The sequence below is a fragment of the Sus scrofa genome, chromosome 8 (assembly GCF_054392235.1).
Source record: "Sus scrofa isolate SSC_HxYL_T2T_F1_AM1 chromosome 8, Sscrofa_HxYL_maternal_Yorkshire_Landrace_v2.0, whole genome shotgun sequence".
Classification (NCBI taxonomy): domain Eukaryota; kingdom Metazoa; phylum Chordata; class Mammalia; order Artiodactyla; family Suidae; genus Sus; species Sus scrofa.
Window position 1 is genome coordinate 12,953,591 of NC_139390.1, and position 10,016 is coordinate 12,963,606.

Genomic DNA, 10,016 nt, shown 5'->3' on the forward strand with positions numbered 1-10,016 from the left:
TCCTTCCCAAAGTCAGAATCGAATCCGGTTTGCAGTGACTCTGACGCTTTCAAAATTCTGGGCTCCACTTCAGAGTCGCCGGCACAAGTCACACCTCCTTTTTATGTCTTTCTGTATGTATACATGCATGTATTTATTGTTCACACTTCTCTTACAGATTAATTTTTTGAAAGGAATGAATTTTGAGGATTTTGAGGAGTAAAAAACACGAAGAGCAGAAAAAAAACAAAACATGTGTCAGCTGCTTTGCCCATTGTTGTATAATTACAAGAAATTTAGAGAATGCCCCGTTCAAAACAACACAATCAAAGTTCAAAGACGAGGTGCCCTCCTAGGTGATGCTGAAGATTTCAGTCTCTGGTATTTGGAATTTAGGCTGCAGTCCTTGTTTTTGGATGGATCACTGGGTGTGTGCCTCATTCCTTACGTCTAACTAGATCTGAACAGAAGAATGGTCACTTGGCCCAAGTAGGTACAGATTACGTGTTTGGCTTCTGGTGTCGTGTAGATACCCAAGTTCCTTCCGTGATGCTGTGCCAAGTGGGGTTGTACTTCCTGTCAAACTCCTTAATATGGGCACAATGTCCTAAATGCTGTATTTCTCCAACACCTGAGTTCCACACTCCACCAACTTCTGTTGCGTATCTTCCAAAATATTTGCACTTTTGATCACCTTCCTGTGGTTACACATGATTACCACAGAACAGGGGTTGCTCTGTTCTTCAGGGCCCTCCTCCAGGCGTCTAAATTTCAATAATCCCAGCTTCTTTTTTCCCTCAGCAGTAGGGGTACTAGCTGTTTTCTATAGTTGCTACCTCTGTGCTGGAACCAGCCTGTATTGGCTGGCAGGGTCTATTGTTAAATTTGACGGAATTTTGCAAGTCAGGTTAAACTGTTGGTAGCTGGAAATCTGCCGTGGTGGGAGTATTTACACCATGGAAAGTGGCAAATGATACAAATCAGATTTTCCCAAGCAGAGAGCTGGTTCCCTAGCAGCCTGCCACTGATTAGAGCTCTCCTTTTACTCCTTCCGTTACCTTATTAATAACTTTATATCTAGTTAAGAATACTTTATATTCACTTTTCTCTATTCAATCTAGTGTAGTTTCTGGATCCTGAATAAACTCTGGATACATGACCTTGTAGAATTGCGCTTCTGACTACCCCACTTGTACTCCAGGAAAACTGATTAGTGTGAGTAGCTCTGTTTTGACAAGTATTGTCTGTAAAATGTACCTAATACCTAGAACTTTATAAATATCCAATTAACATAAGTTGTATTACTAACATTTGTAAACACTGATAACATGAATTGATGCTGGTTCAGAGTCTCTAGTAGTCATGTGCAAAGCTATTCTTGCCTATTTTAGGATGTAGTTTGTAATTTTTTTCTGTAAAAGGGAATAAGATATAGCCAATAACCACATTTTTTGCTGTACAAGGAGGATGGCATATTTCTTGAAAAAAACTAACTAAATAAAATCCTATTCTCAGCATATTAGGGTACTCTTGGTCATAAGGAATCCTGTTATAAATCTTTTGTAAAAGGAAACATTTCCTACTCTGGCACTGGTATTTTGCATAAGTTGGGTCAGATTTCTTTTTTTTTCTTTTATTTGTTTTTGCTATTTAGGGCTGCACCTGTGGCATATGGAAGTTCCCAGGCTAGGGATTGAATTGGAGCTACGGCTGCCGGCCTACACCACAGCCATAGCAACGCAGGATCTGAGCTGCATCTGTGACCTACACCACACCTCATGGCAATGCCAGATCCCCAAACCACTGACCAAAGCCAGGGATCGAACCCGCATCTGCATGGATACCAGTTGGATTTGTTTCCACTTCACCACAACTGGAACTCCCAGGGTCATATTTTTAAAAAGCAAGGTATATACTCAACAGTTATGATTCCTTAAGATATATGCTTTGGCTCTTGATACACTTTCTGTTAAGGGTTTTAAGCTCCATTTTAACTGCATAATTTTGCTTATTAGACTTGGAGAAACCTCCCCTGGCTCTCCAAAGCTTCGATCTTGCTCAACATGTCTCTGAGAGTCCACAAAGTTATATTCTGAAAAGAGATGCCAACATGCTAACACAATCATCAAAATAACACGTAAGAAAAAGCAAACTTTTCGCACAAATCCTATATTTAAAGATGTCTTCCTTCCAATAACATTCATTAAACGACCATCTGTTTGCCTTTGATTATCATCTGGACCACTAATAAGCGAGTTTAATCTGAGCAGTGTTATTTGCACGCTACTTCTAAATTTAGTGCCTTTCAAAGAAGTCAGCAAGGCTGGCCTCCAAGAAATATTGTCTTTGATGTAACATCTGGTTTTCAGGGAATTTCTGTGTAGTGCCCAACCAGGGGGGTGGACCAAAGGGAAGAGAGAAATCCAGTGACTTGCCCAGAGTCAAGCAATTAGTTGGTGACTTAACCCGGATTACCTACAATTTCTACCTGTGGCTAAAAGTCCTAGCCTGCTTTTTTCTATTCTGTATAGATACTTTGCATGTAGACATAACCATCCCCCACCCCCATTCACAAATAGATACATGTGTGGATCTGTAAGACTAATTATAGCTTTATTTATTTGCATTTTTCTTTTTGGTGTTTCCTCTCTATATTTTGAGAAAAGAAGAAAATGTCCTGCACTATCCTCCCTTTCATATAAAAAAAAAAATTTGAAGTACCATTGAATTGTTACTGACTGCAAAATCTTCTCTAGAAGTGAACTGATCTTTTTTCTTGCAAGGGAAACAGAAGTTTAAATAGTATATAGTATGGACCGTTCACTTGATTTGAGGGTAACTGGGAGGCATCAACATTCAACCTTTTTACTTTTCTTTTTCTTTTTTTTTTTCTTTTCAGTCTTTTTGCCATTTCTTGGGCCGCTCCTGTGGCATATGGAGGTGTTCCCAGGCTAGGGGTCGAATCAGAGCTACAGATACTGGCCTACGCCAGAGCCACAGCAACTAGGGATCCGAGCCACGTCTGCAACCTGCACCACAGCTCACAGCAATGCCAGATCCTTAACCCACTGAGCAAAGCCAGGGATCCAACCCGCAACCTCATGGTTCCTAGTCGGATTCGTTAACCACTGAGCCATGACAGGAAGGCCGACATTCAACCTTTTTCCCTTCTCAACTGTCTCATCCACTTTTCCCTCCTTCCTCCTTCCCTGAGCTGGAGATCACTGAGCTGTCAACATCTAAAGAAAGTTCAAGGTTATGATGTTTTATTATAAAAGCAATTCCTTTTGTTACTTTAGTGGGTCAATATGTTTTATAATCAATATGTGATTTTAATATCCTTGTACTATTAATAGCATAATATATTCAATCTAATTAGTGCTTTCAGCCTTAAAAGTATTTTCACATTTATGGTTTGTTTTTCTCTTCTAAGGTTTTTATTATAATATAATTTGCATTTATATATGCTTGGAATTATTTTTCCATCACCTAAAGGACCACTCCAATTTTTTGTATAGCTAAGCATAACTCAATATCTTATAAATTAAAAAAATTAAAATTTTAATCTGACAAATTGGGGTTTTAGTCTTAGCTCTACTGGCAATGTGACCTTGGGCAAATTACTAGCTCTTTTTAATCTTCAGTGTCCTCATCTGAAATACGTATCTCATAACATTGAGAGAATGAAATGAGATTATATGTAAAGCTCTTAGCACAATGTTCTGACACACATTAAAAGGTCAGGAAATAGTCCTTAATTTTCTTTCTTTCTTTTTTTTTTCTTTTTCTTTTCTTTTCTTTTTGTTTTACAAAGTACATTAGTGTCCTGTGCTTATTCTTGCTGGACTCTTAGAGATTTTGTGAAAATCACAGTCACTTAGTGGAGTGAGAGGGATTTTGGGAATCTGAGAAACCTCGACTAGAAGATTAAATGAATGGTATGCTCAGGATCCAGAGAGCCTGGGTTTAAACTCCTTACTAACTAAATGAACATAGGTAGGGCAGGTTACCTAACTGCTCTATGCCAAGCTTCCTTATCTCTGCAATGGAGGCATTAATATACCTAACTCATAGGGTTGTGAAAGGTTGTTATGAGAATTAAGTTAGAATATCTTGAGTGTGTAGGATGTGCCTGGCATATATTCAGTATGGTATACATGGTAACTGCAGCTGTTAATTCTGGGAATACTGTTACTCTGTTCTTGCCTTGAAACACCCAGACCTACCTTATTTCCTGTTCTTCTCTGATTCTGGTTCTCTACTCTTCCCTATGATTCTGGGAGAACCATCCAGTATCCCTTTTAAAAACTTCTTTACTACCTAAGGTAGCCAGAGTTTGTTTCTGTTGCTTGGAACTATATGATCTTAAGCAATAAGAATGGGTCTGAGAAAACCTGACATGCCATCCCCTCTTTTTATATGTCTTTCAATATAGATTAGAAAACTAAGCGAAGTCCCTTGAGTAAGATCACTGAGCATGTAAATGACTGTATTTGGATAAGTGTCTGACTCTCCCAACAACTACTCGTGGACTTTCTCTACTGGGCCAAGATTATCCTTAATGTGTCCTTAATCTTCTCTTTACAGCAACCATGCCCCAGCTCCTTATTTATTACTAAAACTTGTCTAATTTTTTTTACATATTATTTTTGCATTCACTCATCACCTGGTCACTTAATTGTTTTTTACTCTCTACTTGACAGACCAAGGCTTTTATAATTTGGGTTTCACTTCTATTTAGGTGCTCAGTTAGCACTCAAAAGACACTTTGTCCTTGTCCCATACTCCTCTCCACTAGTCACACACCTGTCTTTTTATTTTGAAAAATCTTCTTAGTTGATTCATTCATTGGTTGCTTCATTCAGTCATTTAATAAGTAAACACTTACTGAGCACCTACAATGTGCTAGAAATTGTTCTAGATGCTGGGGATATGGCAACGAACAAGGTATTGTCCTTTACTGCAGGGAGCTTATATTCACAGTGGATTTATAGATGTATAAAAATAATAGTATGTTACACAGTGGAAAAAGCTATCAAGTGTAAGGGGATGGAGAGGGGAGGTTCATTTCTCATACAGGGTATTGACAAAGCAACATGCGAACCCAGACTTGAATGAAGTGAGGATGGGAGCCCTGTGAATATCTGTGGAAGGAACATTCACTGAGATGAGCATATGCTTGGGATGTTTGAGGAAAAACCCAGAGTCCAGTATGTCTGGAGGACAGTAAACAAGAAGAGGTGTAATCTGAGGGGTAGCTGGGGCAGGTCATGTAGGGCTTTGAATTTACTGTAAGAATTCTGGATATTTTTCTAAGTGTGGTGGGAACAGTGATGTCTTAGAGCCCATTTGTACTATGTATGAGATCAGACTGTCAGCATCTCTTCCCAACCTGTGTGGGGTGATTCCACACAGGTCCTTAAACACTGACCAGTGTTAACAGTGGGTGGGAAGGTCTTGGCGGCTGAAAGGAGGAGAGTGGAGGAATTCCATTTATCTTTTAGAAGGATCACTCTGGCTGCTCTGTGGAAAACAGTTTGTAGGATGCCAAGAGTGGCAGCAAGGAGACCAGTTAGGTGTCTTGCTATAGTCCTGGGAGTGTTGATGCTGCCTTAGAGATGTGAGTAGGTTAGGTAAGTAATAGCAGAATGTTTTGGAGATAGACGGTATACACCAAAGAATCAAGTGAAGGGTGTAAGTGAAAGAGAAGAGTCAAGAAGGACTCCAGCCTTGGGTTCTGAGCAACTAGTTTAATGGAGGTGGTGATTCCTGAGATGGGGGAACTGCGGAAATGGCAGATTGGAGTAGGAACTTACATTCTAAACTTGTGGTTTGAATCTCTGTTTCCAGAGTAGAAGAGCCCAAGGAACAAAGAAGAATAACTGCTGGGAAAAGTAAACATTGTAAAAGAGGAGATTGAAAATAGTAAGTTGTCAGTGATCCAGCTTATTGTTGGGAATGAAGAATTGTAATTGAGACCCTTGAGGGCAAGTATTATTAGCCTGTTAGACAAAGGGTTGGTCACTTGGTTCTTAAGTATAAAGAGGTTTCCACCTAGCATTAAAAATATACCTCTTGCATAAATACCTTAAGCAAACATATATACAGAAAAACATTTATTACCTTTCTAAGCTGCAGCCAGATTCTCTCAGTGCCTAAAGAAATTGCTGGTTATAAGGTTTCTACCAAACAAGTTACCCTCTTTTAGGCTACACTATTCCCGTGGTGAAAGTATGGAATAGTGGTTAAGAGAACAGGTGCTGGAGCTCAGATGGCTGGGTTCAAATCATAGCTCAGATCATTTCCAGTTGTATGACTTTGGGTGAATTGATGGCACAGTCTCTCTCTGCAAATTTTGGGACTCTCAGTAGAGGAGAAATACACATGAATGACTATGTGTTAATTTTTTTTTTTTTTTTTTTGGCCATACTGATGGCACATGGAAATTCCCAGGCCAGGGATCAGACCTGTGCCTTAGCAGTGACCCGAGCTACTGCACTGAAAATGTTGAATCCTTAACCACTATACCACAAGAGAATTCTGTAATTCTTTTGTGCTTTTTTCGGGCCGAACCCCAGGGCATATGGACTTTCCCAGGCTAGGGGTTGAATTGGAGCTACAGCTGCAGGCTGACACCACAGCCACAGCAACTCGGAATCTGAGCCTCCTCTGTGACCTTCACCACAGCTCACGGCAATGATGGATCCTCGACCCACTGAGCAAGGCCAGGGATCAAACATGCATCCTCATGGATACTGGTTGGATTTGTTTCTGCTGCGCCACAATGGGAACTCCAACATTCAGTAATTCTTAAAACCTCTTTTGAAAAGTGACAAATGTGACTTTTGCTTACATTTTACTGGTCAAAGGCAGTTGTATGGTCAAACCTGACCTCGACAGTCTAGGGGTATTTAGTCTTTTCACAGAGAGGTCAACAGAAGTCACAAGACCAAGCCTGATTTCATTCTCCTTCAGAGTAACAGCAAATACTTTAAGCAGTAATACAGACTACTTGAGAGTACTATAGGTACAGTGTAATATAATCCATGGACTTCATCTTTAGCATCTAATGCCTATGATCTTAAAGCTGTGGCTCCCTATTTATTATTACTGACAGCTTCAAGATGCTTTTCAAAAATGAAAAATTCTTATAACACCCAGAAGGAACAGATCAGAGAATCGTAGACTTGGCAGCTAATGAGGCGAGAATGGCTTTCCAATCTTAGGACTTTTGATTGTGTTATAACGGTAAATTTCTTTGGGGGCCCTGTGTTTCTGTGGGTTTAATGTCTGGATGTCAGAATTGCCAGCTCCTACTTGGATGTCTTTGCTGGCAGCCCTGCAGGCATGGTGCAGCAACTCAACCGCTTATCCCATTCCCTGGGTCTCATTGTTTTTTCTGTGAAGCAAGGTAGACCAGTTGTCCTCCTCTTGACTCACAGTCATGTTGTGAGGATTAATGAGTTAAAGTTTGTAAAATGTCTCAGCTCCTGAAGGGTGATAAACAGAAGGCATAATTATTGGTATTTCCCCATCTTTATTTAGACTTGAAAGGCCTTTCTCGTCACCTTTGAGATTTTGACGTAATCCAGCTACTGCGGTGAATTTCATTTGTTTTACCTCCCTTCTGTTTGACATTTTCCTACCCTCATCCCGTCACAGTGACTTTTCAGAAGGAATGTCAGCCTTAACCTTTTATGTTTCCTTCTGTTGAGATTTTTGACTTGCCTTATTGTTATATTGTAAATTTTATTCTAGCATTTACAGGACTGTGCTCTCAGGCCTGTGCTTTAGCTAAGTAACACAGAGGCATAAAGGGAAAACGGCAGTCACCTGTTTATTCTGTACAGTGCCTGGTAAGTTCATAAGGTGGCTCAATGATTAACCAGCATGACTTTCAAACATAGGCTTCCAGGGAGGGAGCTCTTGATCTGAAAGTCTCATTACTAATTTAAAAGGGAGTTCAAAGAAAATGTTTATTATTAATATATTCAACACATTAACATATAGGTACTCTCCATCCCTGGGTTTGTGCAGATATCAGACAGAGAGAGGGAGAAGGGAGCTGAGAGAGGAATATTCTGTGTAGAGGTTGTTATTACAGGAGTGCCGTTTAAGTTCGCAGTATTGTGTCCACTGTGATTTTGCCTGTGGGATACAGAGATAAACTGTAATGCTTCTCCAGCCAGGCAAATTGGGTTTCTCCCAAGAACATGCAGGTAGACGGCTTCCATTCTTACATTTCTTGTTTATTGCTACTGTAAGAGTAGACTTCTCTGCAGATTCATGTTTTACCTTTAAACTCGTTTCTGCAAAACTGACTTGCATTAGATTAATACCAGTCGTGAGTGATCTGGCTTTCCTTTAGCATCAGTGGAGGCAGGATGGCATGGCGGAGAATACCGTTACAGAGCCAGTTGATGTAAAACCCTGTACATAGCAAAGCTCAAGAGTTATGTGTAAAGTATGTTCGGAAAATTAAGGGTTCAAGTTTTGACTTGTTCCTATGTCCAGTCAACAGGCATTTATACAGTACTTTTTGGAAGTCAGACATTATGTTGGGGGCTGGGTACATCCTTATTTTTTACCAGAGTTCTCCTTTGGACAAAACATTTGAGCTTTCAAGCATCACTTTTCTGTCTATAAAATGTGAATAATACTCCATACCTCGTTAAGTATACTATATTCTATTTAGTTTTCTTTTGGTTGCAAGTTCCAGAGGCCCCTTATTCCTGTGTTTTAAGCCAACCATCCATTAACTTAGTATTAATAGGATGAGGCCTCAAAATTAAATCCTTGGTATATTTTGCTTCTTACCCACTTTGCTCCTGCATTTACTATATTCCTTATCTTTCATTGTCATCTAATGTTGTTGGTTGTAAGTAAAATCCTAGGCCTACAAGGTTTAAGGTTTGGCCTCTCAGGTTGACATTTCGATTTTTCTCTTCATCACTTCTGATAAACTTGGTGTATTACAAAGGTTGGTCAAACCTTGTCTGCTCCTGCTGTCTAATCTTGCTTTGACCCACTGGAGTGGTGACTTGATTGGGCCTGCTCTGGCCTGCTTTAAGGGGAAGTTTCACAGGCATGGTCTCAGTCTCATTGAGAGGGGACCAGCAAGTGTTACTGTGGTCATCAGAGTGCCACTTGGATGGTGCTCAGGCAGAACCCCTGGTGTAGTGAAAGAACTGGAGTTCTATGCAGAACATGTGACAAAACTAGTCATACGGTTCCTCCCCACAATGTTAAGACAGTGCTATCGCATGGGGGTGGGCTTATGAGAGTCCAGGGCATATTTTAGTATCCTGGATGTTAAAACCACAGGACCAATATACTGTCTCTATGCTGGTGAATGGGGCTTAGAGGGGATGGATCAGAAACTAAGTAGATAATAAACCACGGGTTGGAGTGTTCAGATTCCCTACAGAGAGGAACGAGGAAAGGAAAGCAGTAACATTTTGTAGATGCTGAAGAACTATACAAATGTGGGTGTCATCATTATCAATGCTCTGTGGTACACAGCAGGTACTCAGTGGTATTTGTTGAATAATATCCATTAATTTTATTTCTTAGTGTTTTTTAAATTGCAATCTGGCAACATTGTGTAGTGCCAGTTGTGTGGTAGCTAGTACCACTAAAGAGCTAGTTCATGTAAAGCCCTAGGTACAGGGAGGCTCAAGAAGTTCCATGTAATTTTTTTAAAAACTGAAGTTGAAGTATAAATTACCTTTAAAATTTGAATCAGTAAATTGGGGCTCGAGTTTTGGCTTATTTTTATATCCAGTCAACAAGCATAACGTGCTCATTAAGTGTGGTGCCACCCACCATTCCACTTAGTACTATCTCACTTAGTACTCCAGTGAGTCCTTGATTCACAGCAGTTTATTTAGTATGGGGTAATCGAGTATAGGAGTGGGAGAAGCTTTTATCAGTCATCTTTATATGCTGTGTGCAAATAATAGGCCAGCCATGGTTTAAGCTTTCCTGGGAGAAAGTAATTTAATATATGTTCGTTTCTACCTCGCAAACATTTTTTT

At 39.9% G+C, this 10,016-nt stretch overlaps 1 pseudogene; it reads right to left on the reverse strand.

The window, feature by feature from the left end:
- Positions 1–429: 429 nt before the first annotated feature.
- Positions 430–691, reverse strand: LOC146400330 (dynein light chain 1, cytoplasmic pseudogene; annotated as a pseudogene).
- Between the last annotated feature and the right edge of the window lie 9,325 nt (positions 692–10,016).